This window comes from Centropristis striata, chromosome 9, assembly GCF_030273125.1.
Source record: "Centropristis striata isolate RG_2023a ecotype Rhode Island chromosome 9, C.striata_1.0, whole genome shotgun sequence".
Taxonomy (NCBI): Eukaryota; Metazoa; Chordata; class Actinopteri; order Perciformes; family Serranidae; genus Centropristis; species Centropristis striata.
Window position 1 is genome coordinate 26,205,691 of NC_081525.1, and position 8,998 is coordinate 26,214,688.

Consider the following 8,998-nt stretch of genomic DNA (forward strand, 5'->3'; position numbering starts at 1 on the left):
CCTCTGTTCTGAATGTCCTATGAAATTGAGCCTTTGCCCATGGGGATAGAAATGACTTCAAATGAAGAACCTAGTCATCTTTGTGAAAGTATGTTTTCCACAATATCGTATTTGTGTACATGTGTACAATAGCTCTTTTCAGATATAAGGGCATGTGTTCCTGCCAAAGTTTAAGTTGTAACTGTTAAGTGCCCCGTGCACAAAAAATAAATGCAAGAAATCTCTAATACAACATATTTAACATTAAACTAAAAGTATTACAGTAAAGAAATTCATATAAACCAACATATTGATACTTTTATAACACTTAAATATCATCTCAGTACGGCCTGATAATCCTGGATCAGTCTGGTTATGCCATTCATAAGAAATCTGAATTCCAGTGTAGTACTGCATTATCCTACTCCCTCCAGTCATGCTTGCCAGCACTCATTCTCTTCATGCTCTAATCCATTTAATCTTCTCACAAGTCTCACCTCCATAACTGTGAGGGATGGGTAGAAGACAAGGGAAAATAAAACTGTTGCCTCACTTAAGAAAACAAAACAAACACACACATGCAATTGCTGCACGTCACATGAGTTGAATTGAACCATTCTGTAAGGAAAAAGGTAAGGTAAGACAAATAAATAAACCTGGCTGCCAACAATGGAAATACAAAAAATGTAGAATGACGCAGTTTAAAATTTGGCAAAAGGTTAAAAATGAAGTAGTTGGGAGAAGCTGTGTGTCAGAATAGGCTGACCAATACAGATTCACAGATGTCTATCTCTCCGTAACCAACCCATTTAAAACAAATATCCTTGAGACTGATTTATTACCAAGCCTCTAGTAAACAAGAATGGCAAACATTTACTCATACTGTATTGACAGGTAAACTTCACTGTCTTGTAACGTGTTTGTAAAGGGCAGTTACATTTAGAAATGCAAATGCACTTCTAAAGGACACCGTGACATCTCTGACATTTAGGCACTAAGACCAGAAATTCCAAAATCATTAAAACAAAAAAAGAAGTAAGTTGGTGAGTTAGTTAGCTAATTTTCTACAATAATAGCACACTATATCAATAGTGTGGTGTGCAGTGATCATATCTCTTGACACTGGATCATCTCACTAGACAGGGACTACAGTGACCAGTGATAATATGGCCATGATATAATATGGCCTTCAACTTAACTGTTGTAACAGTAAACTGATTTTTTCAACATTTGTGGTTAAGCAGTGGGCTAAAGAAAAAAAGCTCAGTAATGTTCACCTTTCACTACTTTTGAATCACCCACATAAAGAATTTGTTTTGGTTGCTTTGTTCCACTTTGATCATGAGTGCTCAAAGCGGAGAGAAGACCACGTATTGTATTGAAATTATCAATTCATAATTTCATGACAGATTTGACCTTAAATCTAATGGAACCAACTGGACTACCAACAATAATAATCTACAGGCTATGTGTGTAAAAAAAACTATTTATTTTATTTTTTAAACTAATGCTTAAAATGCTGCCATCAGGTTTGCAGTAGTCATCAGAAAAACAAAACAAAAAAGAAAGCTAGCTACTTTGCATCTTAACATCTGCATCTTACTGTATCCACTATCATACATGCAAATATCGCTGTAACTTCCACATCCATCACATGTCAAACATCAGGGGAAAAGAGTCCAATGCCCAGCAGTGACCTAAATCACCCGCAGATCAGTATAGAGCCTGGCTGCATGTGTTAAAGACCATTGTAGGTTATCAGGTCTGCTATAAGACTCACATGCTCGGAGGACAGACAGATTTAGGAAATTATTTGTTTAAAAAAATCATTGGGTATAAAATGTGGCATATGACTACAAACATTTTTCAGTCCAGCATGTATGCCAGCCCCCGATTATTGTTTATTTCTTTACTTCCCTATCATATGAGGCTGGTTGTTAAACTGAGCTGATAACTGAAACAAGGACACACAAGGTATTCAGCCATCCATCAATGTGGACACAAATATTTCTCCAATATTTCCTTCCTGGATGAGACCCATTTTGAAATCATTGTTTGCTTTACTAAGAGAGCTGGTGACACACTTTTTCCACAGAAAACCAAAGCAGTGAGGAATGCCAGAGTGTGGCATGCTCTCCTGCATTTCAGTCATCTCTTACAGACCTCTTATGTGGCTTGGGAGAAATCCACATAGCCTACAGGTCTGGATACTAGTTGGGACATGGGATACTCAAATATCCCATTGTTATGGACCTAGTTGTTTCTTGTCACAGTGTAGAAGTGAACACTGTGGCCACATGTTCCCAACAACCGTCACTTGTTCTTTATTCTCTTCTGACCAAACATCCATGGTTATGTTTAATACATGAACTATTATCTAATGAAGGCCATATTCCAGGAAAGCAGGAACTGAATCAAACGTATTACCTAGCCCCGAATCCCCTCCTCCACTCCACATTTTTCACTCTCACTCTAATCAGCCCATGGGCCATAAATTAGATTTATCACTGGCACCAATAGGAGAGGGGAGAAAAAGGGGGCTATAGCAAAGATGAAGGCAAAGGGAGAATGGAAACCAAGTCACAAAGAGCAGGGGGACACGAACCACTATGGAGCCATGGATCACAGCTGTTGAGCTCACATCACAAGTGAGCATTTATATATTAAAAAAAAAAAAAAAAGTATGCTACTTCTGTAAACAAAACTTGAACATTACATTTAAGAACATATACGTTTACATTTTAGAGGATATGTCATAACACTTCTCAAAGTTATCGGACCAACTTGCTAATCCTGCTTTGTGAAATACCCCCACTTTCTCCGCGTATCATCCTTACAGTTCCTGTCGACTCGAAACACACTATCAACAGATCCGGTGTGTTGTGACCCTCTGCATCCCTGCAGGGCAGGGAGCCATCAATTGTCTGCCACAGTGGGAAATTAGAAAAGGAGGAGCTGTGCAGCAAAAACATGCATCTTAGCACTCACCCAACAGCAGTGTACAGAAGATAACTTCAATATATGCTGTTACAGGCCTGGACAGGGGGCAGGCATTACAACATATCCTTAAAATATTACATGGCACACTGGTTGGCAAAAGTAGCCAGTATTACGTGTGAAATATATAAACAATTTTTAAGACATTCCAAAACAATCAGTACCATATAATGAAGCCATTTTCTACCTGTGTCTGTTGACAGTTGTTGATCAGTTTTAGTCTATAGGTTGTTAAAATGAAAAACAAAAAAGGAGCAGTGAGCTGTAGTATTTATGCTCCACAACCTAAGAGATAAACAGCCTGCCTATTGCTATTAAAACCTATATTTGGATGGAGAGACGGACCTGTCTGTGAGAGGGATTTGACAGCAAGTGACACCAAGGCCATTGACCATGTTACTGGGGTTAAGGGAATTCAAGCAAAAGTCAGACAATCTATGTCATTGACTTTACAGTTACGGAATAGTATCCATCACCAAAGGGGGGTAACATAATTAGAAAAAATAGCCAGTAACCATAGCAATCCACTATGACAAGGCTTGCATGAGGCCTGACCAGCCTTGGCTTCAGGCAACAGACACACTGGGAACTAGAGTGAAAATTGCAGGAAAGGAAAAAGAACTAGAGGGGACAGCTTTGTGAGGGCAATTTTCATTTCCTCCTGATCACAGTTTTCTTAGTCACCCCCCAAATATCCCAGTATGTATGGTTTCTGTCACATTAAGCCAATGTTTATAGGTCAGATATTTATTTGGATCTTAAAACAAAGAGGCTATGAAAAAACACCAGTGACATGTTGTATTAGTCACATCATGGTGTTACAGTGACAAGTTGCCGGGTAACCTTAAACCCACACAGCATACACAGGTCCAACATCATTTAAGTATTTGGGAAACATCATCCATGAGTAACATGCATTGTTTACAATTAGCTACCATTGCACAATTGACTGCGCAGCCGACCAAAGTATGTCACTAAGTACAGTACTAACCTAGATCTAAAATGATCATTTAAACTTTCCCTATGTTGATGATAACACATTTCACACACAAAAGACTTTAAATTGGAAAAAAAAATCTCTTAAATGGATACATATACTAATAATGAAATTGTTATTAATAAATCAACTGTATTACTATTAATGTACTATTAAAAATATAGAATAATATGTTAGTATGGTATATTAACTTCTACGCAATGAATATAGCTATAGTGCATTAAATGTATAAAGTGTAAAGAATGTATAAAAGAAGAATTTCTATTTTTTATATTCTTGGTTTTATTTTATTTTTTTCTTCACTATTCCCATTGTTAACTCTTTCAGTTTGTCTTAATTTAAGTTGTATGTACTGTATATTATATGTCGGACCCCAGGAAGAATAGCTGCAGATAATGGGGATCCAAATAAAACAATAAACACAAACTGGGGCTAATCTCCGAAAGCTGTGGGAGAACTCCAGTCATTTACAACTAACTCAAGGTGTGCTTTAAACTTAAACATAATATTTCCTTGTGTTTACATGTTTACAAGTGCGCATACATTTAAATGGACTTTGTACAACGTTTCTTTTCACAACCAATCCCGTTGTAAGCATATCTTGTAAAGAAAGGTACCGAGGCACATAGGTCCCCGCAGAGCACAAAGAAAAGCACCAAGGCTCTAGGTTACACTGTTACAACTGTTAGCTTGTCCATCGACAAACGAGACATTTAACAGGCGCTAGCACTAAAGCTAATGTTGGCTACCGAGCAATTCTCTAGTGTCCACTTTAGTTTCCCGGCCAATAACCACGATAATATATCCAGACAACACCATTTTGACAATAATAGGCATACTTCGTATAGCCAAGTGTGCTAACGTTAGCTAGGTTAGCATAGCTCATAGCCGTTTTCTGACTCTGGGTACGTTCGTTTTGTACCTTGTTGCCTGCCTATTGGATTATCACCACGATCTGACCAGTTAGTTTGCTGGGGGAAACTACCATTTGTCACTGTAATTAAAATAGTTTGTGTGACAGGCACGCAAACAAACATGTCCCTGTTTTAAAGGTAACACCAACACGGACTTTTTATTGATGAGCTACTTGCTGGTTAACATCAGTCTTAAGCAATAGCTCATTACTAGCTCGCTACGTAGTAACTAGCCTGGTTAGCTGCTGGCCTTTCTTCACTGGTGGCGTAATAATGTGGAGATATCAACCACACAGCGTCCCTTTTTAATGTTCTCCATCTAGCCCAACTTCCCCCAGTCTCAACTCAGTCCATGTTTACAGATATTGTCGCCTATGATAAGGCTAAAGTCAGCCGCTGAAGAGCCGGGTAGCCCGTGGTTCAAACCGTGGCGCCTAGGAGAGGCTGCTGCCAGGACGCGTCTTGTTGAGGCAGCTGCCGATGTGTCGCTCGTCTTTTCACTAGATCCTCCAGTTACACTTACCGGGAATACGTTTCTTCTTCTCAATCCAAACCCCGAGCACACGGGCCGACTTTAAACGAAGACTCGCGTCAAAGTAACAGTGATAAGGGATTTTATCCAACTTATTCTTCTTAGTTGTTTTCTCCACTTCCTGATTAAGACGGTGCCATTTTGAATAGCGAAAAAATATTTCCGCCGCTGTCGTCACGCGCACTGCCGCTTGGTGATCGCGAGCAGCAAACAGCCAGGCCAGAAATAGTTCAAACACCTGAATATAATATATAATATATAATATAATAATACACAGCAAACAGCCAGGCCACAAATAGTTCATACACCTGAATAGAATAGAATAGAATAGAATAGAAAAATACACCGAAAACAGCCAGGCCAGAAAGAGTTCATACACCGGAATATAATATATAATATAAAAAACAATATAATATAATATAAATATAAATATAATATAATATAATAAAATATCAAAAATACACTGAAAACAGCCAGACCAGAAATAGTTAATCACACCTGAACCAACGCTTTACATTACAATATTATAATATAATATACATGTAATATACATGTAATACACTTATAATAAACATAAATAATGTCTGAACCAACACTTAGAATTAGAATAAATAATATCATATCATATCATATAAACAGAAATAATGAAGAAGATGAGAAATTAACCAGTTACACCTCAACTATTAGCCTTAATGCAACACATCAGCACTTATCACCAAGTAATAATAAAAATTATACTAAAACCTTGATTAGTTCAGAATTTGCCTAATAAAGTATACTATCCTACTCAATGTCGATGGTTAATTTGTATTTATCTGCAACACTACTATTGTGTTATACAGCATGGTGTGGTTTATACAATATGCCTACTGTACATCCTTTGTACCTGTAACAGTTAAATGCTTCTAAAGTTATCTGAGCCTTTAAAGTTTACAATATCTGAACATTTATTCAGGTCTTTCCAATCACTTTTTTTTATAGGAAAGAGGTCTATATATAATAATTCTTCCATGAGAATTTAACTATTACTGATATACTTGTACACAGAGCACATATCCCTGCAACACTTATTATCTGCTGTTTAAGTTGAGAATCTGAAAAAGAAATTGTGTGGGTTTTTTTTAATTCAGAGATATCCTTTTATTTTGTAAAAAAACAAAACAAATTATGGTAAACTGATATTTTTGACACAAGAACCAAGTCATTTAAGACCATTAAGGGACCATATCTTAACTTTAGACCATTGTTTTCGAGGCCATGGGCCTAAATTTAGCCCACAATGCCACTGCTCCTATGACTATTACTGTCATATCCAATAATATTGATAAAAACTAATGACTGAGTTTAGAGATGACGCTGGGAAAAAAAAGCATTTGGATACAATAATATCAATGCACAATAAAATAAAAATCTCCAATATAAATTACATTTAAGTAAGTTTCAGTTTAAAAAGGAGAATAACGTAGATCATTAAAACCTTTTTGCACAAAAAAAGACCCATTGACCCATTCTGTATTCTGGATGTATGCTTTTCTCTGAAACTGAAACTGAATATCCTTCCTCATTGTTTCATGCACGGTATTATTTTGTTTTAGCAAATCACCCGGACTACTTCCCTGCAAACAGTCATTGTAAAAAAGCCTATTTAATTTTTAGATGTTAAATGGAGTACATGTCCATCTTCCTCCTGCAGGATGCTGTCTCGTTTTGGCATCCATCCGTCCATTTCACGATATTGAACGACAGAGCTGGAAGAGCTCCAGTTGTTTCCAGCAAACACACACTGCCACTGCTTTCCTGGTATTACAGTCCCCCCTTTTCCCAACAAAGGAGGGTGTTGGGAAGCAACGGGCGGCGTGTGTGCGTGTGTGTGCACGAGTGTGTGTTCAAATGGAAGGTATTGTTGGTGTAAGATACTGGCAGGGTTGTGCTTTGTCCTCCCTGTCTAATATTGTTGTTTTGTCTTATATAAGCAAGGTGTTGCTTGACGATACAGGATGTAAAAGCAGCATCCTGGCACATTTTAGTCACACCTTTATAATACAGGTTAGCTCATGACTGAGGACTATTCCAGTTGCTCTTGATCCATCACTGCATCACATCTGGTTCAACGCAATGACAGCACAGACCTGTTGTTTGAGACAGTTTTCATATTTTAATTGCATGTTTAGCTCAAAACTAAGTGTCATTCAAATCATAAAGAGTCTCCTCTTTTAGTTGGATTTGGTGCACCCTGCTGGAAACATACTGCACATACTTGAAGTGAACTGGATTTTGAAGTTATGACTGTTTGAGCAAATTAATAAAGGGATTTAAAGACATGCTATGCAGGAATTGTCACTTATCGTTGGTAAACACAGCATTCAAAAGTGGCCCCTCATCTCTGACTCAAAAAAATTGAAAGAAAAGCTCAGATTCCCTCTTGTTTATCCGTTTGGTGTTACGCCTTGCTGTATTTAATCTTTTTTTCTGTGTTGTGTCAGCTATTTTCTTATCTCTGGGCCCAATGGGTGCCACCTGAAAACATCTCGCACTCAGCAAAAGGAAAAGAGAAGAGTTAATACAGACAGAAGACAGGGTCTCTGCAGATGCTGCAGCACTAGTTGGTTATAAGGGATGATTGAGAGATGATTCTTTTTTATTTTAGCCAGCTCAATACTTTTTCTGTTGAGAATCATGCAGCAAACCTTTCGGTAGCAAACAAGAATTACTGGGCATAGAAAAAGCATAGAAAAACAGCCATTACACCCCGGGGAGTTGCCTCTATTGAGCAATTTTGATCACAATAGGAGAAAGAAAAAGCAGTGCAGATATACTTCCCACTTCCTGTTAGTGTCTCCACTGTCACGGCCAAATTGGTCTGTAAAAACATTTTTCCCGACAGAACCGCAGAACCATTCTTTCATATTTTTTTGCTTATTCAGCTGCTGTTCATTGTGACTCTTATAAAAGTTACTGTAAATAGTACAGTACAAGCACTCTCAGTTGGTTTTTCTGAAATGCCTTTGCAGAAGAAGCAAAAAAGTTTTTGTTACAAAACTCAGACTGGCGGTTAATTTCAATCATTGGAAGTTAACACATCTTGTGTTTTTTTGTTTGTTTTTTTGGCACTTTTTGATAATACTTGACAACCATGGAAAGCTTTAGTTGATAGTTAACTTAATTAACACTGTTAATGGTTATGTTACTGTTAGGAAACAATTACATAATAATTAATAATGATTACTAATTATCAGCAATGGTATAATGTATGTTATTTTGCACGTTATTGCTGTGTACATTTAAACCATTTCTATATAAATGTGGTATAAATGTGGGAATTATTTGTTAACTGTGAACATCATTTAGATAATAACTTGAATTTAACAAGGTATTATAATATTAAGTACAGCCATCAAAATAAATGAATATAATCACTAAGAAATATTAAATATAGTATATAAAATGTTTAATGTGTGTTAAAATAACACACTAATAGAGCACTAATTCCCCTTCAGTTGGGACATTGGCTTAATTGTAAATAAAACAGAATGCCATAATTTGCTAATGCAATTGAGACTTGTACAACAACAATATATT

At 36.9% G+C, this 8,998-nt stretch overlaps 1 protein-coding gene across 2 annotated transcripts in view; it reads right to left on the reverse strand.

Moving 5' to 3' along the window:
- The window catches only part of sbno2b (strawberry notch homolog 2b), a 71,856-nt gene extending 66,281 nt beyond the window's left edge, over positions 1-5,575 (reverse strand). For both annotated transcript variants that reach the window (XM_059340635.1, XM_059340634.1), the window contains exon 1: positions 5,411-5,575. The gene's annotated coding sequence lies outside the window, so the exon portion shown is untranslated. The remainder of the gene's footprint in view (positions 1-5,410) is intronic.
- Positions 5,576-8,998: the final 3,423 nt, after the last annotated feature.